Genomic DNA, 18,350 nt, shown 5'->3' on the forward strand with positions numbered 1-18,350 from the left:
ACCTTATTTATTCCCAAACTAAGCTATCGTAAATGGGCCAGAAAAATGAAGAAAAACTTTGGGTTGTCTGTCAAGTAATATGAAGATAAAAGAAAAATGATCGACTTTTAGGCTGGGCATGGTGGCTCATGCCTGTAATTCTAGCACTTTGGGGAGCCAAGATGGGAGGATCACTTTTGCCCAGAAATTTGAGACCAGCCTAGGCAACATAGTGAGATCCCCTCTCTACAAAAAAAAAAAAAAAAAAAAAAAAAAAAAAAGAAAAGAAAAGAAAGAAAAAAACAAGCTGGGTATGGTGGCATGCACCTGTGGTCTTAGCTAGTCAGGAGGCTGAGGTGGAAGGATCGCTTGAGCTCAGGAAGTCAAGGCTACAGTGAGCTGTGATCATGCCATTGTACTCCAGTCTGAGCAACACAGCAAGACCCCATCTGAAAAAAAACAAAAAAGGAAGGAAAGAAAAATATTGACTTTCAGCTTGTTTCTACTGTGTCAATTAAATTTTGGTAATTTTAAATTTTAAAAATGAATCTGAATGAATCTCTTTTATGATGTATCTAACATTAATTCAAATTATTCCAAAATGATGCATATTGTTTAGTACATTGAAAGGAGCAGAAAATTACTTAATAATTCAGTATATCTGATTGGAGACTGGCAGTGTGTCTGAATTGCACTAGGCTGCAGGTAACAGAAGCCTGACATTAAACAAGTAAAGGTTTGTTTGATTTTCGAAGAAGAGAAAAGATGGTGAAAAGCCAGTCTCCCTTTCTTTCTTTTTTGAGATGGAGTCTCATCCTGTGGCCCAAGCTGGAGTGGGAGTGCAGTGGTGCAATCTCGGCTCACTGCAACTTCCACCTCCCAGATTCAAGTGATTCTCCTGCTTCAGCCTCCCGAGCAGCTGGGATTACAGGCGCATGCCACCATGCCCAGCTAATTTTTGTAGTTTTGAGTAGAGATGGGGTTTCACCATGTTGGCCAGGCTGGTCTTGAACTCCTGACCTCAAGTGATCTGCCTGCCTTGGCCTCCCAAAGTGCTGGGATTACAGGCATGAGCCACCGCCTCCAGCCCAGTCTCCCTCTCAAAAGTGTCTTCAGAAGTCTCGCTCAGAAGCCTCGTTCCTATCTCCTTGTTGGAGATGTTTTGCTTGTCTCTCCAGGCCGACTCCTACTCTCCCACATCCTGCTCTGTGCCGGTGGAGGCTGACCTGTGTGGCTGCTCCAGTGGATTCCTTTGCCATCCCACTTCCACAGGAAGCTGCAGCATCATTTGCTTTGTGAGATCAATGAGAGGATGGGAAGACATGAAGGTGTAAGGAGAGTGAAGTTGAGCAATTTATCTCCGTAGCTCTTCCCTGCTGACTCATTAAAGTCTGACTACCTCCCTCTCGTAAGGCCTCAGCCCTCATCAGTGAGCCAACAGTTGGTCATGATAGGGACTGGACTGGGGCTGGGGAGGCCTGGGAAAGAGTTCGCCCTACAGATGACAGCCTTACAGCCAGCTTGCTCTTGAACCTGAAAGGAGCGAAGGTATCTGCTGCTCTGTGAAAGTAAGCATTGGACCTGCTTACCATCAACCCAGCCCCAGGCTTCCACTTTGGGATATAGTCTGCCAACAGTTCTGAGGGAATCAGAAGTCTGCAACTCTGGTCAAAAATGTACTTCACAATACAATCAGACAGCAAGAGCTTGGGATTTTCTACACCAACCAATTATCCAACTCTCCAGATACCAACTGGGTGTCTGACAGTTCACTTCTGACACTACCTGGAGTTAGTGGGGACTCCACAGGTAGAGGGCTCTGTCTCACAAGACTGCCACCACTTCAGGGGTCAATCACAAGCAGTGGGTCCCCCGGTTGCTCATACTTCTGTCCAACTTGGCTACAAATTAGAGGTTCCCATGACCCCCTCCTCAGGTTTGATAATTTGCTATAACAGCTCAGGGAACTCAGAGAAACACTTATATTTACTGGTTTATTATTCTAAGAGATATAAGAAAGGATACAAACAAACAGCCAGATGAAGAGGAGCATAGGATGAGGTCTGGAAGGATCCCAACCACAGGAGTGTCTGTTCCTGTGGAGTTGAGTTATGCTACCCTCCTGGCATGTGAATGCCTTCACCAACCTGGAAGCTCCCCAAATGCCACCTTTTAGGGATTTTAATGGCGGCTTCATCACATAGGCATGATCGATTATCAATTCAGTCTCTAGCCTCTCTCCCCTTCCCTGAGGATGGGGAATGCAGCTGTAAGTTTCAAGCTTCTAATCATGGTTTGGATTTTCTAGTGACCAGTCTCCATCCCGAAGCTTTCCAGGAGCCCACCAAGAGTTACTTCATTCGACAAAAGGCACTCCTATCACCCAGGAAATTCCAAGGGATGTAGGAGCTCAAAGACCAAAATGTCAAAGACCAAATATTAGAATAAAAAATGCTCCTAATATCCATGTTACTGAGGAAAAAACATGGCTTTGGGAGCTCTCTGCCGGGAACCAGGGGCTGAGATCAAATATATATTGTTTATAACGTCACACTGCCCCAATGGAGTCTCCCCTTGACTCTCAAAACCATCATCTCACATAAACCTAGAAAGAGGAAGATTGTAATGATAGTATTTCTTTTTAAGACCAAGTAGAAATCAATCTTCAGAAACAACATCTCACCTAAAATTTCTGAGGGAAGCTGTGATAATGTCAGTCCCCACCTGCAGCTTCTGCTTTGCCTGCTGCAATAAGGGAGAGAAGGCATTCACTGTATAATAACCTGCCTGTTCCCCATCCCTTACCATCCTAAAATACACAGGGGTTTTCACCGCAGCGTTGATTTGAAAGAGTTTTTCAGATATGAGTCCCAGCTATCCCCATTTTAAGTTTGAAGAAAGCAGCCCAAATTCTACCCTTTTTTCATATGGCCACACAGCTTACATTTTATCAAGACTTTATGCAGGAGTGGCCCATTAGTCAGATCTCTTTTAAATGACAGAAAATCCATTTTCTCCTGCTACATAAACCTAGATTTTTGCCCAGCTTGCATTTCCTTTAAGGTAGGCGGCAGCAACGAAAAACAACCTACAAGAAGAAGAACAGAAGATGATAGCTCCACGGTCATTGGTGTCTACTACACAGGGAAGAGCCACCTAGACAGAGGTGGGCTTACCATGAGGCTACCAAGGCTTACTCTGCACTAAGCTGCAGCTGTTGGAGCCCCAACAATTTTAAATTTATAATTTCATACTCTTTTTCTAAAGGAGAGACTTCCAAATTGTATGAGCTTAAGGACCCACCAAACTTGGATCTTCCTTTGAACATAGACATTGTCAAAATACATAAAGCCTGAATCCATTTCATGATAACTGAACTATGGACACTGGACCAAGCTCTATAAGAAATCCCAGGCTGCCCTCAACCTGGGATTAGGAGCAGTTGGACTGACTTGGGGTTTGGAAATCAGAACAAATGATTTCAGCTATATTTAATAACCAATTATTTTGTTGCAGGCTTTTTAAAAGGTGCCAAAATAAAATTTACGAAGATTAAATTCTAGGTTTTTCTGCAAAATGGGTTAGTGCTGAGCACATTTAGGCACTCAGTGTTACCTTAGAACCAGAATATGTTACAGACTGTCTCAGTTTCCACTCCCATTTGGTTATGAACTCTGAGCCAAAAAGCCCAAGAAGAACCTTAATCAGATCACACATCAGCTTAGAATAGTGATTTAGACATCTGGGTATTTGGAACTGGATAAAGGCCACCAACTCACTTGTCAAAAGCCACTGAACATCTGTTGGTATGGAAATAGCTCTCCTAGCTGACCTGGAATCAGATTTCAACAGCCGACCTTACAATGAAAGGGCATCTCTTCTCCTATTATCCAGATACGTTGGTGCATCCAGAAATATACTATCAAGTAATCATGCTTTCTAAAATATATTTATTTGATACAAGTGCGCAGAGTGTTAATGCATTTTCTCTTTCACCTGTACTTGTCTGCCTTGCTATAAGACATGTATAAGGATGATATAAAAAATATTGAACTCAGGCACTGAAGCAGAGTGCTGGAGAGAGTCTGTGTGGAGTTCTTAGGAAGGAGCTTTAGGGAAGGAAGGAGGGGATACGTGGAGGTGGGAGACACTCTTGGAGTTTAGGACAACAACTGTTTAACAAATATGGAGGTATTTCAATACTTTAACAGTATGGCAGCGTCTATGTGAGCCTGCTGAACCAGACTTGGACATAGATAGAGGGCAGCTTGAGCTATAGTCTGGCTCAAACAGGAAAGTATGTAGCGGACAGTTTCAGAGTCTACGAGGCAGTGTCATTAGTTGGTGTGAAAGCAACATTTATTAAACTCCTTCTGTGTGTGAACATCACATGCTGTGCTGCACACAGAGCCAGGCAAGAGGTGGCCTTGTTCTGGGGCCTGTACTTTAGAGGGCCCTACAGTCACACACACATGCATGTGAACAAACACACTAATTTAAGGAACACTTGGGATCTGGTGCTCAGTGCTGACATAGGGCACCTGAACCCCTAAACATCAGCTCATGTGACTTACACCTTTTTGGCCCCAGGACATACTTTACTTTTCTTATCTTATCTTTTTTTTTTTTTTTGGCAGGGTCTTGCTCTTTCACTCAGGCTGGAGTGCAGTGGAGCCATCTTGGCTGGCCGCAGCCTCAACTTCCTGGGCTCAAGTGATCCTCCCATCATAGCCTCCCAAAGTGCTGGGATTACAGGCATGCAACACCATGCCTGGCAATTTTTTTTTTTTTTGGTAAATTTGTAGAGATGGAGTTTCACCATGTTACCCAGCCTGGTCTTGAACTCCAGGTCTCAAGCGATCCACCCGCTTCAGGCTCCCAAATTGCTAGGATTATAGGCGTGAGCCACCATGCCCAGCCCAAGACAAATTTTTCTATATGGTTTGCCCTATGTCCTCAAAACAAAAGGTGACTGCACCCCAATACTGAGAAAACTTGTGGGTTGTGCCACTGCTAGATTCAGAGATGGACTCTGCTTTTGAGTGCAGAGGAATTTAAGTGGCTGAAGCGCTTAGGTAAGAGAAAAGACAAATTAATTAACTTGTCAAATTCTTCCTGTCAGCATGAATGCAATAGACTCTTGTATTATGAAGTCTCGTTTCCAGTAGTGCTAAGCATCCACTTTCTTACTTCTCTTCATGTTCCGGTTGAGTTCCGAGCCCTGGTTCACAAGGTACTGCAGTAGTTCTAATAGTTGCACATGGTAGCTTAGAATGTTTTGCAATATTAAATAGTTCATATTACTCTTTATACATGTAGATACAAGCACATACATACATGCAGATATTTGTCTAGACATATATGTAGAAGCGTGACATCTGTTCTTTAAATTGGCAACCAAATGAAGGTTGAATTCTCTAACTGGAAATAGTTTTATCTTTATAAAATACTCAGTAACATTTAATTAAAATTTCAAAATATTAAAGTTTTCTGACTGCGAATGGTGGCTCATGTCTGTAATCTTAGCACTTTGGGAGGCCAAGGTGGGAGGAACACTTGAAGCTAGGAGTTTGAGGCCAGACATACAGTGGAATCCCATCTCTACAAAAAAAAAAAAAAATTAGCTAGGCATGGTGGCACATACCTGTAGTCTCAGCTACTCAAGAGGCTGAGGTGGGAGATCGCTTGAGCCTGGGCAGTCAAGGCTGCAGTAACCCATGATTTTGCTGCTGCACTCCGGCTTGGGTGACAGAGTGAGATCCTGTCTCAAACAAAAAGAAAAAGAACAACTACCAAATTTTCAGCATTGCTTAAGTAAAGAGACTAACATTTTTTATATTTACTAATTATAATTTTCAGTCTGCCTTTTAAGTTTAACAAATAATTCTGAGTATTTTTGAAGAAAAATAATTTTTAGAAAAAAAATATAAAAATAATATTTTAATATTTAATTTGTTATAAAAATATATTAGACTTTCCATACTATATACTTTCTATTTTTTATTCATTTAGGTCACTGCCATTAATAGAATATAAATTATGTTAAAATGTTTATTACAGCATCTTTAATAATTTTGTTGCAATAAAAAAGAAATTTTATTGGCTAAATTTTACATTTTAATGAATTACGTATGTTTTTATTTTGTTACCCATTCAAATTTTACCAGCCCAACAATGGAACACTCCCACATGCACAAAAATCAAAGACAATCATTCGGTTGTCTTTCATATTTGATATAACTTTAAGTCATATATATAAAAAACAAGGTTTTTTACATATTTTTCCATTTTGTCATTATGGAATATTTGTCAAGGTAGAAAAGATCCTATTTTATCTACTAGTTTGTTAGTTTCACTTATAACTTTCAAATATGTAAACATATGGTGTATGGGCCTCCAATTGCACTCTTCCCTCAGGCCTTGCAAATGATAATCATGGCTCCAGTCATAAGGTTTTAAGAACTGTACAAAGATGCAAAAAACCAGTCCCTGAAGTGTGATGAAATTTTGAGGAGTCTGTCAATAGCAAGCATTTGGCTTCTGTTTCCCCATATTTTCTTCATGCTTGATCATGAACAAATCTGACTTTTCTCTGTCTGGCTTCCCTCTCTGCCATATCAGATGCCCCCTCAGCCATGGAAGAACAGGATGGCAAACATCAAATGGCACGAGAGCTTCGAGCAGCAGTTGAAATGCAAGTCCACAAGTGCAAGCAAAGTTTTGCGCTTTTTGTCAAAAATGGACTATAATTTGGAGAATGAATTTGAAATACATCATAACCAAGCTGTTCTAAAGACCGATTTTAATATTTTATGTAATATCACATATGTTTTTGAAATCATAGTAAAGACACCTGGAATCATAATGCTTTTTCAGTGGTAAATGTCATATTACGTTTTTAGGGCATTACGTCAATTTAGTATTTCACGTATTATTAATAATGCCTCATTACATAAAATTATTACTAAACTGGCAATTAAGTGGATGTGAAGGATCCATATGCTAAACTGCTCATAACATTTCAATTATGAACTTCACATCAGATGTCTTCTAGTGTACATTAACAACATTCATGAACAACCTCTCTGCCAGAACCACCCAAATGAACTCTGCTTTGTAGCATGTGATAGAGGCATAAAGTCATTTTGCACATTTTCCTGAATTTAAGAAAATTAGAAATGGAAGCAGCAGATGAAGCCGCTAGTCCTCTCTCTCGGTAGTAGTAAAGCATTTGCTAATGCTGGCATTTGCTCTCACTTGAATATATAAAGCCTTGGAGGTGACATTTATGCTTCTTGGTTGACTAAAGAGTTATTTTCTTGTTTTCTGATTTGCATTTTCTCCTCCAAATAAACAAGCAAACAAACAACAGTGCTTCCATTGTTTCTAGATGTATGTTCTATGCTCACTTTTGTCCCTAACGGACTCAATCTCCTGGTTGTTTATGAATCCGAGTGGTGTAACAATAGAGTGTTTCTGCCTGGGGGCTGTCCTTGAACACAAAACCCAACGATGCCTTAAAGAAGGGTTTGGTGCACATCACCCCACAGTGTGACTATCCTGGATTCAGTCCCTCCCTTTGTTCTCCTGCAACAGTGGATAATAAAGACCTCAATCAGAGTCTGATTCTAGGGCCTCTTCCTAGAATTGGAGGTAGGTGACTCTAGCTATTAGCACAGTGGTCAGGGATTTGCCCTCTGATTTCCTTAGCACACCCTGCTGATGTGAAGTTTCATAAGGCAAATACACCTTAGTCTCCTCTATCCTCACAGAACACTGCCCAGTAGTATAATGAGTAAGATCAGCCAGCTCCTAAACCACACCTTCCAAGGATATGCGGCATCTTTTTTTTTCTTGAAATGAAGTTTCTCTCTTTCGCCCAGGCTGGAGTGAAGTGGCACAATCTTGGCTCACTGCAAACTCTGCCCCTCAAGTTCAAGCGAGTCTCATGCCTCAGCCTCCCGAGTAGCTGGGATTATAGGTGCCTGCCACCATGCCTGGCTAACTTTTGTATTTTTAGTAGAGACAGGGTTTCACCATGTTGGCCAGGCTGGTCTAGAACTCCTGATCTCAGGTGATTTGCCTGCCTCAAACTCAGCCTCCCAAAGTGCTAGGATGACAGGCGTGAGCCACTGCACCCAGCCGATATGCAGCATCTTATTGGTGGCTCCATGATTCAATGTTTGGACCCCCACCCTAGCTCAAATGAAAATGATCAGATTCTAAGCTAGATAAATATTTTAGCAGAATATTGATGTATTAATTTACAACTAGAGGGCTGGGTGTGGTGGCTCATGCCCGTAATCCCAGCAATTTGGGAGGCTGAGGTGGGCGGATCACTTGAGGTCAGGAGTTCGAGGCCAGCCTGGCCAACATAGAGAAACCCTTTCTCTACTAAAAGTACAAAAATTAGCCAGGCGTGGTGGCACACGCCTGTAGTCTCAGCTGCTTGGGAGGCTGAGGCAGAAGAATTGCTTGAACCTAGGAGGCAGAGGTTGCAGTGAGCCAAGATTGCACCACTGCACTCCAGCCTGGGTGACAGAGCGAGACCCTGTCTCAAAATAAACAAACAAAAATTTACAACTAGCATTTCACTTGTCTTGGAAACTAGACTATTTAGTCTCTTCTGTTCGCAGCATACCTTTCTTAGTTTCCGAGAACTAGGGAAGTTTAATCAATAGTCAAAAGGTTGCATTTAATTTGACAAACTTTTATTGAGACTCAATAAAGTACTAAGCACCAAAGATGCAAATATGATAAAATACATTTTCCGCCCTGGAAGGATTCATAGTCTAGAAAGAGTGGTGCTGAGTTTCCATATTGTGTATTCAAGAAACAATAAAGGCAAAGACCGTTGAGGTGTGGTCGTTTCTGACGGGATGAAGATGGAAGCTGAAAATTGATTGGGAAAGGGTTGATCAAGAAGATCTGAGTTAAGGCCGTGAAGAATAAGTGGGTGTTTGCCTGGTGAAGACAGAGGGAATAACATGCAAAGGCAAGAGGGACAAAAACAGCAGAACACATGCAGATAGTTCAGAATGGCGGGAGCATAGGGAATAAAGGATACAGCAACAGAAATGAGGCTGGACAGCTGGCTCAGGGTGCCTGCACAGAGTACCGTGTGAGCCTTGCTAAGGAAAGGACATTTGTCCTTAAATGTTAAGGTCTATGCAAGATTGTGTTATCGGCCCCAATTTTTCACTCCTCTGTGCAGCCATACCCTTTGCTATGTGACTTTGTAGTTTTTACCACTAAAGAAATGGAATATGTTGCCCTATTTCTTGACTTTGGGGTTTGGGTTTTTTGTTTGTTTTTTTTTTGAGACAGGGTCTCGCTCTGTCATCCAGGCTGGAGTGCAGTGGTGCGATCATGGTTCACTGCAACCTCCGCCTCCTGGGTTCAAGCAATCCTCCCACATCAGCCTCCGGAGTAGCTGGGACTACAGGTGCACACCACCTTGCCTGGCTGATTATTGTATTTTTTGTAGAGATGGGGTTTCGCCATGTTGTCCAGGCTGGTCTCGAACTCTTGGCCTCAAGTGATCCACCTGTCTCGGCATCCCAAAGTGCTGGGATTACAGGTGTGAGCGACTGTGGCCAACAGGCCTGTGACTAGCTTTGGCCAATACAATGAGGTGTAGGTGTTGGTGTACCTGCTCCAAGCCTAGGTCTTAAGAGGCCTTGTATATTTCCATTTCCCTAGTTACATGTGTGCCATCACCACTAGAGGAGCATGCCCAGGCTAGCAGGATAACAGCACTGTGGACAAGAACCAACTCACCCCCGCCAAGACCAGTCTAGGTCAGCTCAGCTGACCACTCAGATTCATAGGCCAAATCAATGCTTATTGTTGCACGCACTTGAGATTTGTGTGGTCTTTTGTTCTGCAGCATTTTTATGGATTTGGCTAATGAATATAGGCCATTAAAGGGCCACAAATGGGTATAACATGCTCCAATTTTTGTTTTACAATGTGTATTTTATCTGAATGTGATGGATAGGCTAAAAAGAAGCGAAAATGGAGGCTGGGAAAACAGTGTCACTATTGTAATAATCCAAGGAGAAATATCAGGAACTTAAACTAGTCCCTTTGGCCATGGATAGAGAAGTGAGGGGGGGAATTAAGATTTTTTCCCCTTAAAATAGTTTTAATTCTGAAATATTTCAAACATACAGGAAAATTCACATAATAGCATAACTAACACCCATGTGACTATAACCAAGAATTAACGTGTCAACATGTTTCCACTTTTTAAAAAGAGATGTAGCCTTATCCCCAACTCTTACTCCTCTCCTTCCTCCTTAGAGGCCATCACTGTCCTGAGGTTGAGTGTGTTATTTCCATGCATGATTTCTATTTTTATTTTTTATTTTATTATTATTTTCTTTGAGATGTAGTCTCACTCTGTCACTCAGGCTGGGGTGCAGTGGTGTAATCTCGGCTCACTGCAACCTCCGCTTCCTGGGTTCAAGTGATTCTCCTGCCTCAGCCTCCCGTGTAGCTGGGATTATAGGCTCACGCCACCACACCCAGCTAATTTTTGTGTTTTTAGTAGAGACAGGATTTCACCATGTTGGCCAGGCTGGTCTTGAACTCCTGACCTCAAGTGATACTCCCGCCTCAGCCTCCCAAAGTGATTACAGGCATGAACCACTGCACCTGGCCTCCATACTGATTTGTAGTTTTTACACACACGTATGTATCCATAAACAAAATACAATACTCTTCCGTATATTTAGAATTTTACATATCATCCCATGTATCCTTTTGCAACTTGCTTTCTTTGTATTATGTTTTTGAGATTTATCCATGTTGATATATGTAGGTCTAATGCATAGAGGAATTTAGAGATAATAAAAAAGTAAAACTCAACAATGTAAAATGCAAGAGAGAGGAAAAAAATCTCAGATAACCACCATATTTCTGGCTAGGATGAACACGTAAATTACAGACAAAGATGAGGCATATAGTAGAAGGAGTAGGTTTGAAATGAGGAGGCCTGCAAGATATTGAGCTCAATCTGAGTGTGAAGGTGTGCTTGTTTCTTGGGGCCGTACTGATGCAACATGCTTTGTGGGCAATTGCATTTGAGGAGTGCTCAGGAGCATGATCTCTCTGGAGACAGAGCCTTACCCTTTTACCATAGTGAAGCAGTTACAACTATAAAAGTTGATGAGAGTACCTAGGAAATGCAAGCTGGGTGAGAAGAAAAGAAGACCAAAGGCAGGACTCCCTGCCACATATACCAACAGTTGAGGGCAAACAGAGGACCAACAGATACGGCTTTCCTTACATCTTTGCAGGGAATATTCTCTCCTTTAGATTTAAAACAACAGCCATAGCAATTGGCCATAAGATATTCAAAGGCAATCTCACCTTGCTCTAAATAATAATAATAACACAGATATTTAAAGGAATAAATCTTTAATTTTCTTTTCTTTTCTTTCTTTCTTTTTTTTTTTTTTTTTGAGATGGAGTTTCACTCTTGTTGCCCAGGCTGGAGTGCAATGGGGCGAGCTTGGCTCACTGCACCTCTGCCTCCCAGGTTCAAGCCATTCTCCTACCTCAGCCTCTGAAGTAGCTGGGATTACAAGCACCTGCCACCATGCCCAGCTAACTTTGTATTTTTAGTAGAGATGGGGTTTCACCATGTTGGCCAGGCTGGTCTCAAACTTCTGATCTCAGGTGATCCACCCACCTTGGCCTCCCAAAGTGCTGGGATTACAGGCGTGAGTCACTGTGCCTGGCCAAATCTTGAATTTTCTAATGAAAGAAGTGATGCTTGCTTATCGGTAAATAAATTAGTGAGAGACAGTTGACTATTTAGATGTCAGAAACAGCATCTGTTTCTCTTCCACTTGGAGGGCCTCAGGGGCGAGTTGGAGATATAGAATATAGACCCAATTGTCTTACATTTTCCAAACACGTTGCTGCCCATTTTAACTTACATGTACAGTTTCCCCCCAGATAAAAAAGAACAATCTACATTCTACCAGAGAATATTTGAAAAGGCTTCAGCTGTCAAATGCTGACCATACACATAAAAAAATCAGATGGTTGAGCCAGATCCTATGGGCTGATGGCTGACGTTAGGCACACTACTCCTTGGATCACACATTCCCATCAGGAAAACATTTTTGAGCTTGTATCCCCATATTCACATGTATCAATGATATCTTGGTACTATGAAGATAATAAATCATATATGTTATAAAACATACTCTGAGATGTGTGTGTGTGTGTGTGTGTGTGTCTGTATAATTTATTTATTTTATTTACTTATTTTTTTGAGACAGAGTTTCACTCTGCCACACCCTGGCCGGAGTGCAGTGGCATGATCTCGGCTCACTGCAACCTCTGCCTCCCGGATTCAAGCGATTCTCCTGCCTTAGCCTTCAAGTAGCTGGGACTACAAGCCCCCACCACCATGCCCGACTTTGTTCTTAATAGAGATGGGGTTTCACCATGTTGACCACGCTGGTCTCGAACTTCTGACCTCAGGTGATCTACCTGCCTTGGCCTCCCAAGGTGCTGGGATTATGGGCCTGAGCAACTGCACCCGGCCTAAAATATCTGAGATATTTTAAATGCAAAGGATATGCAATAAATAGAAACAGGCATTCTACTATTTCTCTCCCACTCTCCAAAAGATTGTCTTATTTATCCTTGGGAGTGTCTGCCTCACTTTTGAATTCCCCAAATAAAAGAGATTATTTGACTACTCCTTCACATGGGAAAAGACGTTTTACATTGCTATGATTCTGAAAATGATGTTGGTTACTCTTTTTTTTTTTTTAGACAGAGTCTCACTCTGTTGCCCAGGCTGGAGTGCAGTGGCGCAATCTCGGCTCACTGCAACCTCCACCCCCTGGGCTCAAGTGGTCCTTCTACCTCAGCCTCCTGAGTAGCTGGGACCACAGGCATGGGCCACTATGCCCAGGTAATTTTTGTATTTTTTCTAGAGGCGAGGTTTCATCCAGGCTGGTCTCAAACTCCTGAGCTCAAGCGATCCACCCACCTCGGCCTCTCAAAGTGCTGGGATTATAGGCGTGAACCACTGTGCCCAGCTGGTTACTCTTTTTCAAAGATATTTATCACACATGAAAATGCAGAGTTAGAAATAATTAAGAGTTTAATTTAAAAATTACCTGTGTCACGTGAAGTGGAAATTAGAAACTCATTTTTTTCTGCAAGTTTACCCCAACATCCCTAACCCATAGAATGACTAGTTTATTCTTAATCTGTATAATTTTGTCATTTTGAGAATGTTATATGCAGGGAATCATACAGTATTCGTACAGCAAATTCATACAATAACACTGACTTTCAAGATTGACTTTTTTCACTCAGTATAATGTCCTTGAGATTCATCTGAGTTGTGTCATGTATCAATAGTTGGTTCTTTTTTTTATTACGGAGTAGTATTCCATGGTAGGGGTGTACCACAGTCTGTTTAATCATTCACCTATTATAGGACATTTTAGTTGTTTCCTGCTTTTGGCTATTACAAGTAAAGCTGCTGTGAACAATTGTATACAGGTTGTTGTGTGGACATCAGTTTTTATTTATTTGGGATAAATGCTCAATGTACAATTGTTGAGTAATATGGTAAGTACATAATTTTTTTAGAAACTGCCAAACTTACATTTCCACCAGCAATGTTACAAGATACCCAGAAGAAACTCAGTTTTAACTGGATTACGTATCTAGAGGGAGCTGACTTTTCTGTAGGAGCAGACTGCCTCTCTCCTTGCTTTGTAACTTCTAATCAACAACTGCGGAGTTTGGAAAAACTCTAAAATGAGCAACAATGAGTTTGAGTAAGACACTTTCTTCTTAAATAACGATTTTTATTGTACCTGTATCCTCTCTACATTGCCTGTTAATGAGTCTGATTCTTTCAAACCATAGTGTATGTTTTTTCTGTCAAAGAAAACAGCCCTATCTACTTGAAATACAGGTGGTTTTTCTTTGAACTTAACATTGATCAAAGTGCACAATGTCCTATTTGTCCTATTCTTAATGCTAATTAGATTCCCTAAATCTAATCTCATGATGCCAGTATATTGGTCATGAGACTGTGAATATTATCTATTTCTCTCTCCAGGCTGGAGTGCAGTAGTGCGATCTTGGCTCACTGCAACCTCCGCCTCCCGGGCTCAAGTGATTCCTCTGCCTCAGCCTCCTGAGTAGCTGGGACTACAGGCCTGTGCCACCACGCCTGGCTAATTTTTGTATTTTTAGTAGAGACAGGGTTTCACCATGTTGGCCAGGCTGGTCTTGAACTCCTGACCTCAGGTGATCTGCCTGCCTTGGTCTCCCAAAGTGCTGGGATTACAGGCATGAGCCACCATGCCCAGCCCATTTTTATTCCTTTGAATCAAATTTATTTAAACAACTGAAGTCTGGAAATTAAATTTGACACTCCTCAGGAAACAAACTTCAAGTGACAAGGACTCACTGCAGTGAAAGCAAGAGCCCACAGACCCTATTCTCCTAAATTTGATTGGAGTGAAAAGTTGCAGTGCTTTTCCATCTTCCCAGAAGTGAGTAGGATGCATGCAGATTTCTTCCAGCCCCAATTCCTGCAAAAAGTCATTACTGCTCTCCAACAGTCTTAGTGGGCTTACTCATAAGCCTGAGTCACGTATGACTCAGCAGAGCTTACTGTCAAAAAGGCCTGTCCTCTGAATGGAGAAGAACCCTCAGGGCCAGCCCACCAAGAACCAAAGCACTCATATCCAGGAAGGGTCACTGTGGACAGAGACTTACTAGAATAGAGGCCCCTTGTCATCAGGGAGATTCTAAAGCCCAGAGTGGAAAATTTTGTTTGGGCTCAGAAGCCCTGGCCACCTTGGCCTCTCTTCCTTTTCTCCTGACCTGTGGCCAGGGATTGGTGGTCTGGGGGTAGAGCCTGCAGAGGGTCAGGAGGCTGACGTGTTTTGAGCCTGTATGGTTAGGTAGGTCAGCCAGAAGTAATAAATAGACCGAAACATATAGTTGCTCAGCACAATGGAAGTTTATTTCTTGCTCACCTCACATTATAGCAGAATTGAAAAATCATGTAGACAAACAGAAATGTGGCTGGGAGGCAGGGCTCTGCTCCAGACAGTCACCTTAGGACTCAGGCTTTAAAGACAGACCTTTAAAATCTGTCTTCCCGGAGAACACTTGGAGGAGGGCAGAATAGGGGAGGCATTTCCATCTCAGTTAGACAGAAAGGGGGAAAGAGTGTGGATGAGTATGTCCAGGAGGACTTTATGAGCCCAAGCAAGATGTGGTACACATCACTTGTGCTCACATTCTACCGGGAAAATCTAGTTTCATGTCATCTTATTTCCCTCCAACTACAAGGAAATCTGGGAGACAGGGCCTACTAGTGTGGCCAAAGAAGGGAAGATTTCTGGTGGCCAGAAGTGACCAGTCATGCAGCAGTCTCCACCACAGAGCCCTTAGCACTCAGCTGGTATCTGTAAGGGCTTCCGATAAAGTGGGAAGGGGACGCGAGGGCCTGAGCACAGAGAATCCGCAGCCAAGGGGAGGGTGTGTTTTCAGAGCTCAGACTCTGCCATGTCCTTCACACAGGGTGTGAGAGAGGTAAGCAGCGGCCTCACTAGGCTGACTCTGTCTGCAGACAGAATCGCTGCTCTCTGGAAGGAAATTTCCTATCCCTGGGAAGCTAGGTAATTTTTCTATGAGAACAGAGGATCAATGGCAAAAATGAGTTCCAGGGAGATTGTAGAGCATTTGTTCATTCTGTGTGACTGCAGGAGTGGGTGATGGGAAGTCAGTTTAGTTGTACAAACAAAGGAGAATGAAACAGAGTCATGTCTGTCTTCAAAGGAGCCCAAGCACCTAACTTTCCAAAAGTGTAGGATGCCCTTGAAGTAAGTTCTTGCTGACAGATCACAGAAGCCGGGCGGGGGAAGGCTCTGATTGCTCCAACATCAGGATAGGAACACTTGCATAGGTGCTCTCCTTTATTACAGCCCCACCCCCTGTAAAGATAAAGAGCTGATGCGAAACCTGCGTGTGTAGATTCCCTTCCCCTCTGCCCTTGGCCCAAGGGCAACCGCACAAAATGGGATTAATTGGGATTATGGGGGCTTTGGCTGCTTGGCTGCTACTCAAGGATGAATGCTTAATTTATGTCTCAGTGGTCTTGACTCCTGTCTGATTAAACTGGCTCACTCAGGCCATTGTTTGCCAAGGACTTTCCTTTCAAAGGAGTGGCTACAGGTGGTGCTTTTATGTGACAGCTTTTTAGCTTTGATGTGGTATGTGGCTTTAATGGATTGCGGCAATGCCACCTTTCTCCCATAAATAACTAAAAGCACAAACAAATTCAACGGCTTCTCCTTCCATCTTTCAGGGCTTTTCTTGTGACTATCGAAGGGTCAACAGGTGTGATTCTTCACAAATATATAGAAGGGTTGTGGAATTATTACTGAACAAGAGAATAGAGCATTTATTTGGAAAACATTCACCAAGCAGAGACGTTAAGATTCAGAAATGCCTCCCCTCCTCTTAGCAACCCACTCCTCTGAATCAAAAGGTGCCCCTTGGCGGGCCTGAGGCTGATGGTGCCCTGGAACTGATAGAGACAGGGACCCTCCTCCAGCTCCCCTGTGCTGTTCCTGCCAGTGCGCTTAGGATCCTCTCCTGTGTTAGACCAGAAGCTTCATCTCTGAAGTTTGCTACAGCCTGGGCCAAGCTCTGTTGTTATTTGCAGTGACGGGGAATGATGAGCAGCTTCTCTTCTATTGGGATTTAAACAGAGACTGTCCACAAACCTAAACTGGCTTGACGGTTTTAGCCCATTTGATTGTTAACTTGATTTACAAATACTGCTGGGCGTGGTGGCTCACGCCTGTAATCCCAGCACTTTGGGAGGCCGAGGCAGGCGGATCACGAGGTCAGGAGATAGAGACCATCCTGGCTAACATGGTGAAACCCTGTCTCTACTAAAAGTACAAAAAATTAGCCAGGCGTGGTGGCGGGCACCTGTAATCCCAGCTACTTGGGAGGCTGAGGCAGGAGAATGGCGTGAACCCAGGAGGCGGAGCTTGCAGTGAGCAGAGATTGTGCCACTGCACTCCAGCCTGGGCCACTGAGCAAGACTCCGTCTCAAAAAAAAAAAAACAAAAAAACAACAACAAAAAACAAATATATTAAGCAGTTTTTTGGCTGACTTGATATTTCCTTATTGACTCGACCTTTGAGGTCAATCAAAAGAGCCAAATTGATTTGGGTACATCTTCCCTGCAGTGTAAAGATTCTCATCTTTTTTCCAGCAGCCATATACACATCTTCATCGGCAAATAAGCTCTTAGACTGCATAAACGGAGTAAAGTTTTCTGTCTAAAAGGGACGTGTTTTGAGAAATTGTTGCCTATGACTTTCATGCTAGTTAAAACTAAAGGTTATGGTTTCGAACTAAACTAACATGACAGAGACCTGTACCTTAACTATATGATATTTCATTAATTTAATTAGCGTAATCCTAGAAACTTGTTTCCCAATATCAAATATTGCATACAAATTACTACAGAGATTATGAGTCCCCTTGTTCTGTGTGGTGTTATTTGGAATATACTTGGGAAATGCTAAAATGTATCAATATTATTTCTCCTAGCTTCATAGAAGAAAGCAGCTACAGAACATACCTCATTAATGGGAGAGGTCTATCATATTAGTATCTGGAAAAAGTACAACGAAAAGTGCCCGAATTCTGCTTTTGATTAGGATTCCATAAGTTTAAAGAACTTTATGGAAAATACAATTATAAGCATAGTATGGTGTTAATTAAAAATGACTTTAACTTGGCCAGGCACGGTGGCTCACACCTGTAATCCCAGCACTTTAGGAGGCCAAGGCGGGTAGATTATGACGTCATGAGTTTGAGACCAGGCTGGCCAACATGGTGAAACCTGGTCTTTACTAAAAATACAAAAATTAGCCGGGAGTGGTGGTGGGTGCCTATTAATTCCAGCTATTCTTGAGGCTGAGGCAGGAGAATCGGTTGAACCCGGGAAGCAGATGTTGCAGTAAGCCGAGATCATGCCACTGCACTCCAGCCTGGGTGACAGAGCAAGACTCTGTCTCGAAAAAAACAAATGATTAACTTTTATAACATATTATTAATATCTCCCAGAAATACTTTGATTATAAAATCTAGGTTTTAGTTGAATGGAGAGTGGTGGATAATAAAACTGATTGTGTAACTCAATCTGAATATGAGAGAGAGACAGAGATCCTAGGGAAATAGATAAATGAGAGCATATGAGTTTAGAAAGAAAATTAGGCAACTCCATCAAACAACTTAAAAGTTAGAGAGAACATAAAGATGTTGCTAGATTCAAATTAGCAAA

The sequence above is a fragment of the Pan troglodytes genome, chromosome 4 (genome assembly GCF_028858775.2).
Source record: "Pan troglodytes isolate AG18354 chromosome 4, NHGRI_mPanTro3-v2.0_pri, whole genome shotgun sequence".
Lineage (NCBI taxonomy): Eukaryota > Metazoa > Chordata > Mammalia > Primates > Hominidae > Pan > Pan troglodytes.